Source organism: Pararge aegeria, chromosome 3 (assembly GCF_905163445.1).
Source record: "Pararge aegeria chromosome 3, ilParAegt1.1, whole genome shotgun sequence".
Classification (NCBI taxonomy): domain Eukaryota; kingdom Metazoa; phylum Arthropoda; class Insecta; order Lepidoptera; family Nymphalidae; genus Pararge; species Pararge aegeria.
Genome location: NC_053182.1, coordinates 2256586 through 2274564, shown reverse-complemented (window position 1 = coordinate 2274564; position 17979 = coordinate 2256586).

Genomic DNA, 17979 nt, shown 5'->3' with positions numbered 1-17979 from the left:
TTGACCCTTCTTAGAATTCACCGTCTGTCGTAACTTACCACCAGGTTAGGCAGTCAAAGGGAAACTCTAACGTACCTAGTGCTTCAAAAAAAATTATATACACATATCTTAGCGCAAGGCAATGCTAACTTCGACATGAAATAACAAAAATGGTTGATTACAAACAGCTCACACAATTTGTGTGTGTCAAAAAAATGCCTATATTAATGGTGTTATTAGCAAAGCAAAGGTATCCTCACATAAAGCCGGACGCTCACCGGACATAGACAGATTGACTACTCCATTGTGTGGTTTGAGGAGTGTGAAAAATTGTAGAATGAACTATTGTCCAATATTAGCGTTGGCTAGTCAAGCTACCAATACATCAATGGGTTTTCGTTACATATTTAACTTCTTTTGTCTGCTTTTCTTGTGCATGTAGCAAGCGATTTGCATAACCGGACAAAGAACTGAAGTATGTGAACAGAAGTATGAATTGTTGTCTTTATTATGAGCCTAGTAATGCCCCACTAATCACTGGGCCGGCGTGGTGGACTGTTGCCTTAACTCCTACTCATTGTGTGAGATCTATGCCCTGTAGTGGACCGGTAATGGGTAAGTATGGTGATGATGATGAATGCCCACTGTTGGGCACAGGCCTCCCTCTCAACATCATCTTCGATAGCCAATAACAGATCACTGCTGGACTAGAGCTAACTCCCAAAGTCCCAACGGAAGGTTTTACCCATATTCATCACGCTGGACAGACGTTTTGGTGACCGCAGAAGATGCTAGTAGAAGCACAGAGATAACAGTGGGAATCGAACCCACATAGTCCAGTCATTATAGTAATTTCACCTCGGAATTCGAGATACCCAGCTGTAAGTCTGTGAATACTTGTATATTGACACCCCAAAAGTTGTCTCAAAACCTACATATGGTAGGGTGTAAGCAACTATTAAATTTCAAGGTCAAAGGTCACAAAAATCGGTTTTTTTGCGCTGTTTTGGAAATATCTCATTTCCTCGTTTTTTGAAATTTGTATTTATTATCAATATTGTAGAATACTAAATTCTCTACAAATTTTGATTGATTCTCTACAATGATTATAAATATTTGTCAATTTTTATTAACTATTATATTGTATTGACAAATATCATTGATTTCTCGATAGTTCATCAACTATCGAGCCGCCCCAATCGATCAACTTTTTATCTCGTAAAACAATGAAGATGTTGAAACTACGTTGGTTTACCTAGGTATATGATAAAAAAAAACGATATTACTCTTGTGTCTAAAAGTACCTTTGTTTCCCTGGAATACGTTTGTTTCCCTGAAAAGTGAATGCAAGGGTATATAAATAAAAATAAATTGATAAAACGATTTCTTCACCTACCACCGCCTATTCACGTAAAATATGACGAAATACTGAATTTATATTGGCTCTTTATTATATTTTCCTAGATGTGCGCTGCGGCTTCGCCCGCGTAATTTTGGGAGGCAGCGTACTGCTACATAGTCTACACCTATAGTCATATATGAGATTTTAAGATTTTTTCACAAACATTTTTTTATCTGACGTAATTTTTTTTTCAATGAAAAGTATACTATATTATTTCTAATACCTTCAAGAATGTGATATATATAAAGTTTCATGAAGATCGGTTTAGTAGTTTTCGCGTGAAAGCGTAACAAACAAACTTACATTCACATTTATAATATTATAAGTTAATAAGTTAAGCAGAGAATAATTAGGGATATGGATATCAATAAAACTAGTGTTTTGTTTTAAAAAGACTATATTACATTCCATTAGCTTATTCGTAAGACGTGAGCCAAACAGATCGTTTACGAATAAAAAAGCCGGACGAATGTTATACGTCAATAAAGTCATCGCCATCTAGCCCTAAAGTAAGCGAAGCTTGTGTTATGGGTAAAGCTGCTGAATATTTTTATGAATATGATATACATAAATACTTCTAATACACAGAAAACAGCCACACAACATATTCCAGTTGTGGGAATCTAACCAACAGCCTTAGACTCAGAAAGCAGGGTCGCTGCTCACTGCGCCAATCGGCCGTTAATAGAACAAGTTTTGAGTCCGAATAAATGCTTTCTATAAATTTGCACGATGTAATCTCACTTAAAGTAGCCTCCAATATATTCAAAGCGTAGTGCTTAGACAATCAATCTTATAGAGACCCTTTTTGCATGAAGGTCTTCTCACATACACTGGCATCAGTAAAAATTCGGATTTATATTCCGATTCGAAGCATAATCGGATTACATATACAATCGAAATCTCCTGTAATAGTAATCAGTAGGTATGCTACAGTAAACGCTCTTAAAACTAAGAAAACACTAATACTTACCTACTTACTGTCTTTATTAAAAAAAACTTAGAGTATTATCCTTAAAATAGATAAAAAAAACAAATTTCAAAAACACATTTAACATAGATGATATAATTTTATTACTTTAGCGACACGGATATTTTCAAATTTTGAATTGTCATCATCATCTCAAGCAATGGTCGTCCACTGCAGCTGGAGATAGGTCTTTTGCAGGGAGTTCCAAAAATTTCCAAATATTTGACTCTTAATGCGCATTTAATTATCTAATATTGAAAAAAAAATGAAAAGAAAAAAAAAAAAATTAACATATATATAGATATACAGTCTTGCAGTTTTCGTTTTTTATTAATTGCAATTAAACTACACTGAATTAATTATTCATTCGCATTCAGTGACCTACAATCGTCGATAAGAATTTAAAAAAAAAAATTAACTCAAATAATGGATTTTTTCACAAGTTAGAGTGTTTTCGGGTTTCACACATGACGGACAGGAAAATTTTTTGACCTATTTTGGTGTTTTTTTCCAATTCTATTGCAGTAAATCAACTTTTTAAAAGTATGGAATTAATCTCCATTACATTATCTCGACAAAAGTATGCAAAATATCTTGATTCCGTGAACTGACAAGGCTATAATAATAAGAATAGCCGCCGAAATGAGGCGAAAAAAATTTTTCGATCGTAAAGCACTCTCTGATGCTTCGCATCATGAGACGCTCTTGATCGTCATCCGTCTACCTCATCGGGTCTGCGTTTACCGGTGCGATCGCCATTTCAGCACTTTGGCAGGCCAACGTCCACCGGTTCTCTCTCTCTTCAGCTTCGGGACTCTTCGAGCTATGTCGGTAACCCTGGTTCTTCAACAAATCTCCTCTATCCTGATTTGATCACGTAGCGATACTCCAATTTTGTATATGCTACTATAAAATTGACATACAATATACATACACTTGGAAAATTGATTTAACTACGTTAAACAACCTACCGGGCCATAGAAAATATAAAAAAAAAGCTATCGTAATTTTTTTATAGCTAAATTTAGAAGTCCGAGCCAAATTTAAATATTTTATTTTATTTTTTAAACAACTTTATTGCATATAAAGGAAATACACAGAGGAACACTTACATTAACATAAATTATATGCAAAAGGCGGCCTTATCACTAACAGTGATCTCTTCCAGGCTACCTTAACTATTGGAATAAGGCAATGAGAGACGGGAAATCGCAATAATATATATATATACATATATATATATTATATACATAAATAATATATATTTATATATATAGGTTTTTGATGTAAGTTGATAATTTAAGGGCAAAAGCATATTTTTCTTTTTTGTATTCTAGGTTATTATGGCTCGTTTTACAATCCGTCTCCACTCCTCCTTAACGGTTGTGTTTCGCGTGCATTAATGTAGAAGAGCCGTTTCAGCCTTAAAAATGAATTAGTAATATTTGATGATTAAAACCGTTCCAGTCGATATGTAGAGCCCATGCATGTTTAGATATTAGGGTTAAACTGGCGAGTCACGCGTCCAGTCCCTAAGGAGATCACAGTTTAATGCATATTTGGCCCTTAGCCCTCGATCAGCATAGTCGTAAATTGTTTGCGAACATGTGATGAACTACCTTTGGGCTACCCATGTCGTGCCGGGTTTAACTCTCAAATTTTTTTCTAAGCTTTCCTTTTTATTAACACTACTTAGATTACTTAAGCTGCATTTCCGGAACTCCTGGGTTGCCAATAAAGTTTTTGAAGACCTTTTTGGCACTGTTACGCACGTGGTCTTATGAATTCAAATTCAAATTTTATTTATTCACGTAGGCCTAGACAGGCATTTATTAAGCGTTCATACAGTATATGTTTAAATAATTGTAAGGGGATGGTGATAACTTCGTTCGCCAACTTAAACCTAAAGCTACGAGGGTTCCAAACGCGCCCTGAAGAAGAGCCCACAACAGCTGGGTATTTAATTTTGTTATCACCATCTCACAGTTAACTAATATGAAGCTGATTTTTATTTATAGTTGGGAAGTTCCGGGTTCGATTCCGGCGGGGGCAATTCAGATATTTTACGGAATTTTCTCAGGTCTGGTCTGGTGGGAGGCTTAGAAGTTGCTAGTTGCCAACCTACGGATAAAGACGAGCCTGCCAACTGCTAAATGTAGCATCCAATGGTGGGAAAGCAAATCTCTTTGTCGAAAGTTAGAAGTAAATAGGTATCAATATCAAAAACGGATGCGGCCACTTGAAAAACCATAAAAAGCCAAGAATTATATCAGCTATCTGCTTGCAACAATGAATTATAAACTCTAATGCGTTGCAATTAAATACAATTTCATTTAAAACAGCCGATAATTTGTGCGCAACGATCAAATGAATGAAACCACTTGAAGACCGGAAAGTTCCGTCAGTTTTCACGCGCGAATGACTGGGAATGAATAGATCTAATGTGGAAGGTATATCTTTTTAAATAATATCACAATATAATACAATTTAATAATCTGAATGGGTAATGCGAACAAAGAGTATAACAGAATAACATTGGCACTACGAGCCACTCGAATATTTTGAGAATGGCTTTTGGAGTAGGCATGTGTGGACTGCTTAGATGCGTTAAAAACTTATTATAAACGATATTGTTATCCTTTTTATGATAATAACTGTAAAACATATACATAATACAATAAATTATACGTATATTATAAATTCAAAAGTGTGTTTTTGCTTTGTGCTTCATTCACCCAACGACGGAGGTACGAAAAGGCGTGATTTATTTAACCGGACACAATCATGCCGTTTTAATCAATTAGCAAGTTTAAGCAAGTCCATGAGTAATTATAATTACGCGGTAAGAATAAGCTAGCTGATACATGATTCTTATGGAAATTTCTAGCTGAAAGAAAAAACTAATTTAGCTCTTAATAAACCCATTGATCCTACATTGGCAGTAGGAGTAGATATCTATTTAATAAATTCTCTCGCCCAAGAAGTACTACCACCATGCATGTTTTTATAATCTATTTATAACTTTTTTCAATTCTATAGATAAAAATGTGAAGTCCATGTAACTTTCTGGCGCCCCTAATTTTTGCCCTTCTTGCCACCATTAGATCGGGACCTGGCCAGCATTATTGCATTGAGGAAGGTCACAAAAGACCACATTCGTATTGGCTGAAATAGAAAGCTGAGCGGGAAAGAGTACGACACACAACAAGCAAAAAGCTTACGTGCAGAAAACGGCCCAGAGCAGACCATCTCCGCAAACATTTATAGCTCTATGTTAATAATCATATAAGGATCTGATTGTTTCTTTGTCAACTCCGACAATGTATGACCTACTTCGCAAACTCGGCGGCTCTGTTCACGTCTTCATCGCGTGAGTAATATCATATTGTTCGCCCTTATATACTACAGTTGTGATATTATACTAGAGAACATACTCACGTAACGTAAGACTCATAAGGAGTTTAGCAAGCTTAGTTTATACTGTGTCGTACCAAAAACCTGCTAAAACTTAGCATAGGGTATTCTTCTGTATAATATAGTAAATATTTTTTGTGACTGTTGCTGCAAATTTGCAATGAGCTAACAACCCTCTGTTTATGTATGTAAAACAAGTCTGAATCAGGCATCAGAACGCGAACGCGAAAGGAATCACGCCAAATACACACATGACCATCTAGCCCCAAAGTAAGCGTAGCTTGTGTTATGGGTACTAAGATGGCTGATGAATATTTTATGAATAACATACATAAATACACACATTATACATATAAACACCCTGACACCGAAAAAACATTAATATTCATCACACAAACATTTTCCAGTTCCAGTGGGAATCGAAACCACGGCATTGGACTCAGAAAGCAGGGTCTCTGCCCACTGCGAGAGACCTTTTTCTGGGTTGTGCCACACATAAAATGTAATTAATATTGCGCGCAATGTAAAAAAAATATTTTTTCTTTCTTTCTAAATACTTCGCAGATACAAGTTACACGATCAACATAGTGCCAGACTGTGTCCATTAACCTGATGTGTAGGTTTCAATACTAGTATCACGATGTAAAACACACCCTTAAGACCAGAAATAAGCATGGCGTTAATACTTTCAAGAAGCTCTACTAGATTAGAATTGCTAACTTAAAATTCAAATTCAAAATTCAATTTTATTTGCATAATACATTGTAGGTATACATGTTTAGTCATAATATATGACATGCAAATCTTAATTTAAACAAATTCATTTATGTAATAACTAAAAAAAACTAAAATGAAAATAAAAAAAGTCGGCTGAATATTACAAAAATGTCATTAATTTTACTGTATGGAATAATAAATTTACAAACATGGAATGTCAATTAAGAAATAACATATAAATTAGTACCTAAATAAATTATATTTTATTATCCAAGAACTCCCTCGGTACGTAGGTACGATTAGGTCTGACCTATGTCATCTAATGATCTAACCGGAGACATAGAACCTATTTGTTGGATCTAACTGTTTATCAACCAACCAGTCGCGTAATTTTGCCTTGAATTTCAAAAATGATAAATCAAAATCATATTATGATAACAACTTTTAGAACCGAGTGCTAATGGATTTAAAAAAAAATTTCATTAAGCGTCTACACTATAGGTACAAAACGCTGTAAATGCATTCGAAATAATGATCAACAAATAATATTATAATACCAATTTTAAACGGATTAAACCCCCTTCGCATTTCTCCTTATAAAATCGCAGCTAATCAACTATTAAGCCTTCCACCGGTGCTCGTACGCGAATAGGTATAGATTGGAGAGCTCGTTATATTCAGTGGCACTCGGCGACCCTTGGCGACAAGCCACACGGAACAATTTACTCACCACTCACCCCGTCGTTAGCGACGCTTAACGATCGATTTGGGAATTTAATTTTTTATACCTATCGATTGTTTATTTAACACGTTTATTAAAATGAACTTACGAAATAATATTATAATGCCCACGTCATAGACTTATATTATTGCGTATTGTAAGTCTAGTTTCAGTGAACAAAATGGAAACAAATTATTGGTGCTAAAAAGTTAAAAGAGCACCAGGCGGTACACCGGCAGGGAATCTTGTTTTTATTTACTTGTTTATTTTATCATTTACACACTTTGAAAAGTAAAAGAAGAGAAAAAGAAAAAAGAAAAGAAACTAAAAAATTAGAATACAAAAATTTTTTATTGATTATAAAACCTATTTTTGGAACGTCATACCTGCGTGGAATGGTGGCAAGAATTTTCCGCGCCGAACAGCCAGGCTGATCCTTTGTGCAAAAAAATTCCAGCCCTTCTGTAACCAGATGAGTCGATCAACCGCGGTATCATGTCACGCAAGATTTTTTTGTAGTAAGTATACACAATACAATTAAGCTGGATATAAGAGCGATCCCTAATCTATCCGTAGGTATTTATTTATAGCCTTACTAACAACCGTATGTTAAGTAGAAATGGCGTTTATTTATTTGTTTGTTGAATTAGAGAAATAAGTTATATCCATAGCCCAAGTGTATTTTTGTAGTAGGTAGTTTTCTAAAAAACTAACCACTCGTGTTTTATCGGAAACCAGAAACAAAAAGGCGTAAGAAGTAAACGATTAAGATAAGAAGTTAGAACTCTTATCGCATTTGCAAGACAAGTCTTAAAATTAGTTGGACGAAATTTAAAAAGTCTATTTTATTAGCACGGCAATATTTTACCTATTACCTAACTTGAGCTTTGACTCACCATGCTACTCCTATGCGGGTTCGCGGGCTTGAATACTGATATTAACCGTTACCGACCGGTAACGTCCTCTCCGAGGCGCGGGGGTTAACTCAGGACTTGTACCTACTGAAAATTCTTAGACGGAAAGGATATAACCAGGACCTTGTGAGCCGTATTTCACCCTTTGGTGTAAAATAAAAATACAAGCATTATTTTATTCATGCATTTGTCCAGACGCTTGGCGCAGTGGGCAGCGACCCTGCTTTCTGATCTCGAGGCCATGGGTTCGATACACACACCTGGAAAATGTTTGTATGATGAACATGGAGGTTTTTAAGTGTCTGGGTGTATTACAAGTATTTATGTGTATTATATTCATAAAAATATTCAACAGCTTTCTTAGTGCCCATAACACAAGCTACGCTTACTTTGGCGCTAGATGGCGATGTATTTAATGTCGTAGTATATTTATTTATTATTTTTTAATTTTATAACCTATTCATTCATTCGCTTAAAGATAAATGAAGACACATAATTGTGTATTGAATCATTCATATGTTCAAATAACAATAATTTGTACAACCACGTATCCATAGTACCACTAAATCACAGCAAACCGAATTTGACAAATAAACAAGAGCATTTACATGTAAACGGAGGGTTCCGCACCATAATGGGTATGCAAATTAATTTGTCCTCAAACAGAGGGTGGCCTCAATGGCCGTGCGCGAAAGTTGCAATAAAATTAACGATTATGCTATTGAACTCTTCCTTTTGAATTAATATTGCGAATTAAAATGATATGATTTGGTACTTAGAGTTTTAAGTGTGCTGTGGCTCGTGCATTAAAATGGTTATCAATATCAATTTTCTTATAACGTATTATCAAGTGTTTTTTTAAATTTAAACCAAAGAAGTAAACATATTTCATTCGATTCAGGGCCTCCATCCATAACTGTCCCCTTTTCTTTCAAAGGCCTCCCAATGGAAGGGATTGCTTACCCATAATCACGCGGCTGGAAGGAGGAGTTGGTGATTGCAGCAGATGATAGCAGTGGCATAGCGGACGCTGCTGCCCGTTTTCTCTTATATTCTGATATGATACTCCTTTGTAATTTTAAGTTCGACTCTGTTGATAGAACTTCACAAGAAATTTAATAGTTGCTTAGGTACACCCTACCATATGTAGGTTTTGAGACAACTTTGAGGGTGTCAATATACAAGTATTTACAGACTTACAGCTGGGTATCTCGAATTCCGAGATTCTTACCTAATTTAAGCTTAAATGACTAGACTAACAGTAGTTTATTGTAATTCGAATCTTGAATATTGACATCAATGTTATTCTGTTATTGTCTTGTATAATTTTAGTGAATTAAAGCCCAGAGCTATGTTTTGCGACATTACCCGTTTTATTTCATATTCCCTTACAGGCCTCAGCAGTATTCTCATCTGCTCCAAGATAAATCATAAAGAACAAAAATAATAAATGCTGTAAATTTTTGAGGAGTTGGTTAGACCTAGTTGGACCTGATATTCCCTTACTGGCCTCAACAGTATTCCGATCTGCCGTGACCACACTGCTCCAAGATAAATCATTGAGAACAATATAACAAATGCTGTAAATTTTTGAAGAGCTGGTTGTACCTCAGGTCAAGGTTACGACATTATTGCAGATATTTACCACATTTTAAGTCGATAAGTGGAAGTACCAATTGAATTGCACATTTTTATAATAATACGAATATTATCTGGATGTTCTTTAGTACTCTTCAAGTGGTTTTTTTTACCGCCTGCAGCCTATTGGTGGCTCTTGTGGTGCTGCAGATTTTCATGGACGGTAGGATAATATTGATCATGAAAACTTTTCGCAAAGAGAAGTTTTATTAGGTATTAGTTTTCTTTAATGCAGAATTTGTTAGGCTTTAAAGTTACTTTTATTAACATTAATAGATCTATTATTTGTGTTCCTTTCCTTTTTTGGTTCCAAAATGATGATCAAAGACTAAACTAAGACAATGCCTCTTTATTCTTAGTATATGCGTAACTGCAGTGCTTCACAGATCTTTTTAAATAATAAGAGTCGTTATTTATTATCTTATTAAAAAAAACTATTTTTTAATAGGTACAAATTTTACTATGAGCATGCTTACGACGTATTTCTCAGGAAATACTTTTAAATGTACGTTATAAAAGTCATAACAGAACAAAGCAATAATCCCTAAAGGTAATAAACGATATTTGACTAAACAATCCATAATGAAAGCCATTGTAACCGATACGGAACATTTACAAAGAATCACTCGAGGAACGTAAAAAAAAAATCTAATACACGCATATTTCTCGCACACAAACGATATAATACCGCCACTCGAAACACATTTACTTTCACGAGTGTTGAAAAGAAAAACAAAATTAATGATTGCGAGTAATTCGCAATAAAAATGCCACATGCGAGCAAATATGAGACGAACGGGGGACAATTATAACAAATTAATAACGCACACTACCCCTAAACTCGAGTGGAGATTTCGCATTCAATGGTATTCTCGCCTTTGTTGCTTATTAATGCCACAATCAGCCAATATTAATTCCTCACACAATTCATACAAAATATACTTTCGTTTAATTCCTTAAATGGCACTTACATCTTTTTTGTTCTCGAGCACGCATTAAGGGTCATCTGATTTAAACAATACGATGTGTACTCTAATCGGTGTGTCACAAAGTTCAAAATGGCGTACATTGTGGAATCACTTGAATATTAAAAGTCTTGGTAATTATTCAGGAATCCATCCATCATTAATCACGGGGGGTGGGTGCAGGAAAGCGCTGTAAAAATGATTGTTGAAAAGATAAATTACAAGACGTGGCGGGTGACGTTTATTCGCGTATCTGTACCACGTGTGGTTTTATGACAACGGGAACAGATATATTGTGAGCTGATTGTTAATATAATTTATAGCGTGCGTAATCCCGTCATTACGGTACATGGTTTTTGAATAATTATTGTATGAATAATCAACCATTGTAGAGTTGTCTTTGTATCTTTACTACATCAATACGATAAATAATGGTACTATAGCACATCAATATCACAAAGACCATTTATTTGTAGCTTTAGTCGTAGTTATTGTAGTGCATAAAGTTAAAATAAGGGCCATACACTCATTTTTTTATTCCATTACAAGTTAGCCCTTGACTGCAATCTCACCTGCTGGTGATGGTAACGGGCTAACCTGTTAGGGGTATAGCAGTTATGTCAAACCATACTTTTCCCCGATTAGGGGAATCGTCTTTATCGGTGGGGTGGTAACTAGCCAAAGCCGAAGCCTTCCACCAGATCAGATAAGAGAAAAATTCAAAAATTGTAAATTCCCAAATGCCCCTGCCGGGTTTTGAACCCGGAACCATCCAATTAAAACAACATTATTCACCGCTGCGACGGAAATCGTGTCGTTAATTTTTTTTCCAAATTCTGTTGTATGGATAATCAAGAATAATTGTAGTACTAGCCCGGTATTTCCCGTAAGATCCGCGATTATTAAGGTTTTTTACAAATCCCGTAGGAACTAATTCTAACTCCTACTAACTCTATGCCAACAATGTGGTCGATTGGTTGCTCAGTTAGGGCGTTAAGCAAGGACATTAGAAACTTAGAAATAAACAAACTTTCGCATACTAGTGTAACCAAGCCGATTTATGTGTGTGTACCCTAAGTTAGGCTACTTAATAGCTTAATCTCAAGCTTAAGTTATTAGCTTAAATAAATAAATACATTATTAATAAATATACTACGATAATACACACATCGCCATCTATCCCCAAAGTAAGCGTAGCTTGTTTTGTGGGTACTAAGATAGCTGTTGAATATATATATATATATATATATTAATAATATAATAAACATAAATACTTATTATATAAACACCCAGACACTGAGAAACCATCATGTTCATTTTCCAGTTGTGGGAATCGAACCCACAGCCATGGACTCAGAAAGCCGGGTCGCTGCCAACTGCGCCAGTCGGCCGTCAAAGTTAGCTTACCGCTAAAGTGTAAATAGATATACAACTCATAAAAACCAAAACAATGAGCATATCATCATCAGTCGCCTATAACAAGCAGCTGTTGGACTAAAGGCCTCTCACAACAGGAGAGTTTGCCCTGCTGGGCTAAGGGCCTCTCCCAACGGAGAGTATGCCCTGCTGGACTAAATGCCTCTCCCAACGGGAGGGTTTGCCCAGCTGTTCCCCGGTTGTCTAACAAAACCAACGAGAGGGACGTGCCGTGGTGGTTTTTAGTATGGGTATACCGCCATTGGAGGGGGAAGTCCCACATAATCTCCATCCTGCCCAAGGGTCGGAGGTAGCAATAAAACTTTTCCACGACGCCAAAAAAAGGGGTTTTCCCTGCTGGAATAAAGGCCTCTCCCAATGGAGCCGATTTGTCCGTAATCACCACGCTGGTCAGACCTAGAAGAACATAGGTGCTGCTGTCCCGTCTCCGTTATATTCCCTTAGTCACCTCGTACGAAACACGTCGGAAGAGGGGTGGTAAACACTGTATTCTGATCTGCCTTCACCATATGGTTTAATAATGAGCGTATCTATGCACGCATAATCACAACCATAGACAAATATTGTAGTGACCAATATAACACTCTGGTCACAACAAAAACAGTCATATTGTATGCAGATTGTTAGTGGAATTTATTGCGTACATAATCCCACCATTAAGTGTCAGCAAGTTTAAGAATAATCACCGATTGTAAAGTGATATTTGCACCTTAAAATATAATAACATATTTAATATTGCTGTGGGTGTCTAATTTGGTATATTGCTTATGTGAAACGAAGGCTAGGTATATAGAATCAGTTGTAGCGATTTGTTACAACCAGTTGTGTGCTTAAAACTAGCCTAATTCTGACGTTATGACAAAAGCTCTCAATTTACTTCCCATTCAATAAACTAACCATTGACATCTTGGAGATGAATGAATGAATGAATGAATACACTTTTATTGTACACCAAAGAAAAAAAAGTAGTTACAAAGATATAAATACATATAAAGAGAGTACAATTTGGAGATGTCTCTTAAAAAGTTAAAAGTTTGTATTAAACGTAAGCTTAGAGAAAAGTCCCTTTATAGTATAAAGGACTACTTAATCGATAAAAAACGCTTGGGTGTGAATTATTGCTCCAACCAGGTTGCACTTCTAATAATTTTAAATGACAATGCGAGATGGTGATAACAAAAAAAAACACCCGGCTAAGTTTGCTGTGGGCTTCTTGCGATTGCCACATTTGTTTGGAGTCAATTTGTCGTCTACCGTCGAATAGTGGCGCTGCGCCGCCGCAATCCTTGTTTTTCGAGTAAAATTAAATCTATCAGTGTGAGATTTTGTTGAATCGTCTTTTATTTAATCATTTTTATATCATAGTAGGATGTACATCAATACTTATAATACACATATAATTGAAAACAAAAGCGTGAGAAGGGGCAACCTTAATCCGACATTAAACCGCACAACCCAAAATTAAACACTAAAAGTTCATTCATTGGACTTTACGAACTAATGTGGTAAGAACCTTTCACCCTAAAACACCACAACAATAGCTAAATGGGCATTGAGACCCAAAGCATTAACCCGATGTAGCTGTCAGACTGTAACAATTAAAAGCACTACATTAATAGAAACTAAAACACAAATGTTCGCGAACAAATTAATATATTCATAGTTTATACGGAGGTCAGCAACCGAAAAAAGTTTAACAATCATTCAAAAAGCAATCTTATTTCAAATAAACTAAAACTCAATTCCACGTTAGTGTCATCTCAATGACTTATAATCGATGTCAATTAATTTGCTACCTTATTATCAAGTAGTAGGGTTTATATTATATTGTTCATAAATTAATGGACGTCGTGCAAAGTTTTTGTCATCATAATAATTATTCGCGGATTAATTTTTATTGCAACGAACACTGGCCGGAAATAATGAGGACTAAAGACCTTTATATTCATTTATTTCTTCTGAAACCTAATTTATATTGTTTACATTTATTATTTGACATCGGATAAGTTGTAATGTTCATAAACGTTTGTCTGGTTAATAAGTAAGCCATATTATAATATTAACGGTCATTTAGTGACAGTTCTTAATTGGTGTCTAGAGTTTGGGATTTGATGTGTGAAGATAATAGTCATATGCAAAAGAACTCGTAGTATATATGAGAAAATAGCATGCCATAAAGTGGCAAACTGTTGAAACTGTTCCCACGTACAACACCAAAACAAATGTATACAGTTAAAGCAATAAAACTTATTCTATTCTTTTCTGTCATTGATGAGCGGATTGAAATACTTTATACTGGATATTTATGTTATTTTAAGATTTTCAATATTACACGTTTTGTTACCGCCTTTGTCCTAAGAGGCTCTGCAAACATCGGACTCCGACGTTTTGGAGTCTGCTAAGATGTCTGCTATGATAGTATGTTATAATAATTATTCGTATTTATTTGGCAAAGATAATCCGATTCCAATTTAAACCAAACGAAGAATGGATTTGGCGGCTACATATAAGTCTGTTCGTACTGCAATTTCCAAACGGCATTATCCCTTCTTAAGTTGTCTACTGTACAACAGAGCTAACAAATTATTAAACATACTCCCCCTCACAACTCACATTTGTAAAGAAAAATGTTCCAAATGGCTTCAGTCACTCTCTTACGAAGAGACTGAAAAACTGCTATTAGTAGTTAAATAATGTTATATTTTCATAAACTCTTTCGGTACGCCTTATACACATGCACACGCTCGAATTATCACTCCAACTCGAAACAATCATACACACTCACACACATATACACACACAAATACACATGCACACACACGCACACATAATACAATTATTATGTTTCTTGCATGCTGTACTAACTGTATACTTTATTCATACAACAACTTGGTTTAGAACATAATATAATCATAGCTTTAGTTTCGGAGGTGGGCGTGGCGGCTGGAACGCAGTTTTAAACTTTTCCTGACGCCATCGTCTCTATCGTTATTGATCCAATGTAATCTGATCATAAATAAATTAATTTTTAATTTAATTTTAATTTCTCAACACGTTCATTTCTATGGTTTGGCTTTTGTTGCCTTCAGCGCAGGCCTATTACAGTATTATTATTGTCAGAATAATGGAAGCTTTTTTATGGTTAATTTGATAGGAATTGTCATTTAGTCGCCTATCATTTTTTGGACAATGTGTGGATTTTTTTTAAATATTTTTTTTTCGGATAGGCCAGAGGTTAATTTGATGTAAACCTACGTAAGAAACATTCATCATCATATCAAACCATTACCGGCCCACTACAGGGCACGGGTCGCCCACAATGAGAAGGGTTAAACCCGTAGCCGCCGTAGTCCACTACGCCCAATGCGTTTTCCTTCACCGTTGAAACAAGTGACATTTTAATTGCTTAAATTGCACATAACTAAGAAAAGTTAGAGAAAAATTCTAAAGATTGTTAAGCTGTAAAATGATGTTGAAGAAGAGCAATCTGCTGAGTTTCTTGTCGGCTCTTCTCAGTGAAATCTGCCTTCCGAACCGATGGTAGAATCTACAAATAGACTGACTTGACGTTTCAAAAGTGCTTATAAATTAGGCCTACTTGAAATAAATGAATTTTGAATTTTGAATTTTTCTCGCGACCCCAACGTCTTACCCACTGGACTATCACCGCTTTTGCATTACTCAAATTCAAATTCAAATCGTTTATTTGCAGATTGGTTTTACATTGTTGGTATATAAAATATAGGGACAAACAATCCGCCTTAGATGGCATGCAAAAAATATATATGTTCGTACACTAAAATAAGATTTTATATAATTGCATAAATCAGTGGTGTGTCACGCAAACCATTCCATGAGTAAGGAAAGGAAGGACCATTTATTGCTTACTCAGCCCGCTACCATTTTTGATTCTATTATCACTTACCACCAGGTGAGGTTGTAGTCAAAGGCAAACGTAAAAAACATATACGTTCGTATAATAAGTACGTACTCAAAAACTATGTATTATATATTCTAGAGATTTAGCTAATAAATTCGCAAGTATAAAATAATAGGTAGGTACTTATGTTTTATATCTAAATATCTTTGCACACATTTTGACATGATATAACAGTAAAAAATTCTATGAAATAAGGACAATTAAAGGAAATATTCGAAGAAAATCACCGAATAGCAAAAAACCATTGCTTCTCCGATAAAATAAAATAAGAAAAAAGCCTACGAATATTTATTTATTCCACATACGACACATTTCTTACTCAACTTAAGGCGACGTTAAAGCAAAATATTTCCTTATTCAAATAGATGTTTCTTTTGATGGCATTACATAAAGAATATGTACATACCTAGTAGAGAGATGATAGCTATCACAAAGATTCCGAATGCATCCTGGTCTAAGAAGAAGCCAACATCAATTTTGTTTTCATAAAGTCACTTGTCATTCAAAACTACAAACACATCGCCATCTAGTCCCAAAGTAAGCGTAGCTTATGTTATGGGTACTAAGATGACATATGAATATTTTTTATGAATAATATACATCAATACTTAATATATACTACTGTACCCAGCCCGCTTCCCCGGGCTAGATTTTGCTTTTTTTTTTAAACAATAAACTTACATCATTAAATTTTAAATTTAAGTCTCATAATATATTAAATCATTTATTTCTCTCCGTATTCATTCTCTTCCATTCTCTTCTCGAGCGGGTGAAGATCATTATCTACACCCATGTACACCCAACAATAGAATATCATTATAGTAAATAAAAGATGTATTTGACAGTTTGACAGTTCAGAAATAGGAGTGCTCCGATCGTCACCAAACTTTACAGGATTACTCGCCAAGGCAATCCGGAGATTCCCTGTAAGTTTCATTGAAATCGGTCCAGCCGTTTCGGAGCCTATACGGAACATACCCACACACTTTCTCTTTTAAATATATAGATAGATAGATAGATAAACAATGTCATATACATGAGCAATGCCGCTTGGCAGCAGAAATAAGCCGGTACGGTTCCTCGGACGAGCTCTGTCACAATAAACTCTATTATTACCAAAACACCTATAGGTAACACGTAAAGTTATGGTGTGAAAAATTATATTGTTTGGTTTACGAAAGTGATTAAATTTGCCAATCCCAATATTTTCTTTAATTTATTTCAGCGGTGTCTCCTTAACATAAACACGCGCTTACAGAAAATCGATGGCATTAAATTCAAAGCACAAGTCGAATCGAAATAAGGGTTTGAATACGAAAAAATACACAATAACCGTATACCTTATTTGTGCGTGCTTATTGAATAGCTATTTTTTTCGATTCTTAGCATACGGCAGGGGGAAGTAATCCCTCGTCATAGGTCTTCGTGCTGAGGTATATTTTATTGATATTGGTAAACATTTTTGCGTAAAGGATATTATTATAATTGTTAGAAGACATTGATGTAATAAAAGCTGGTTTTATAGCACATATTTGTTCATATTTGTCGGTGTATGCCCGACTAGTATTAAACTTGTCTTGCGTCCTTAGTCGTAAGCGATCTGCTTGGCCTACGTCTTATGTATAAGCTAATGGTACATAGTCTTTGTAAAACAAAACATTAGTTATAAGTATATTAATAAAAAATGTAACAAACAATCGACATATAACTACAATGAATTTATAATTCGGTATATCGGCATATTTTACGTGAAAAGGATTTATTTATTACTAGCTGTTGCCCGCGACTTCGTCTGCGTTAGATTTTGTTTTTAAAGTATTCAGTATCGCTAAGCCTTAAATGAGTATAGTAGTATATATATATATAACATGTGACTGTCAAT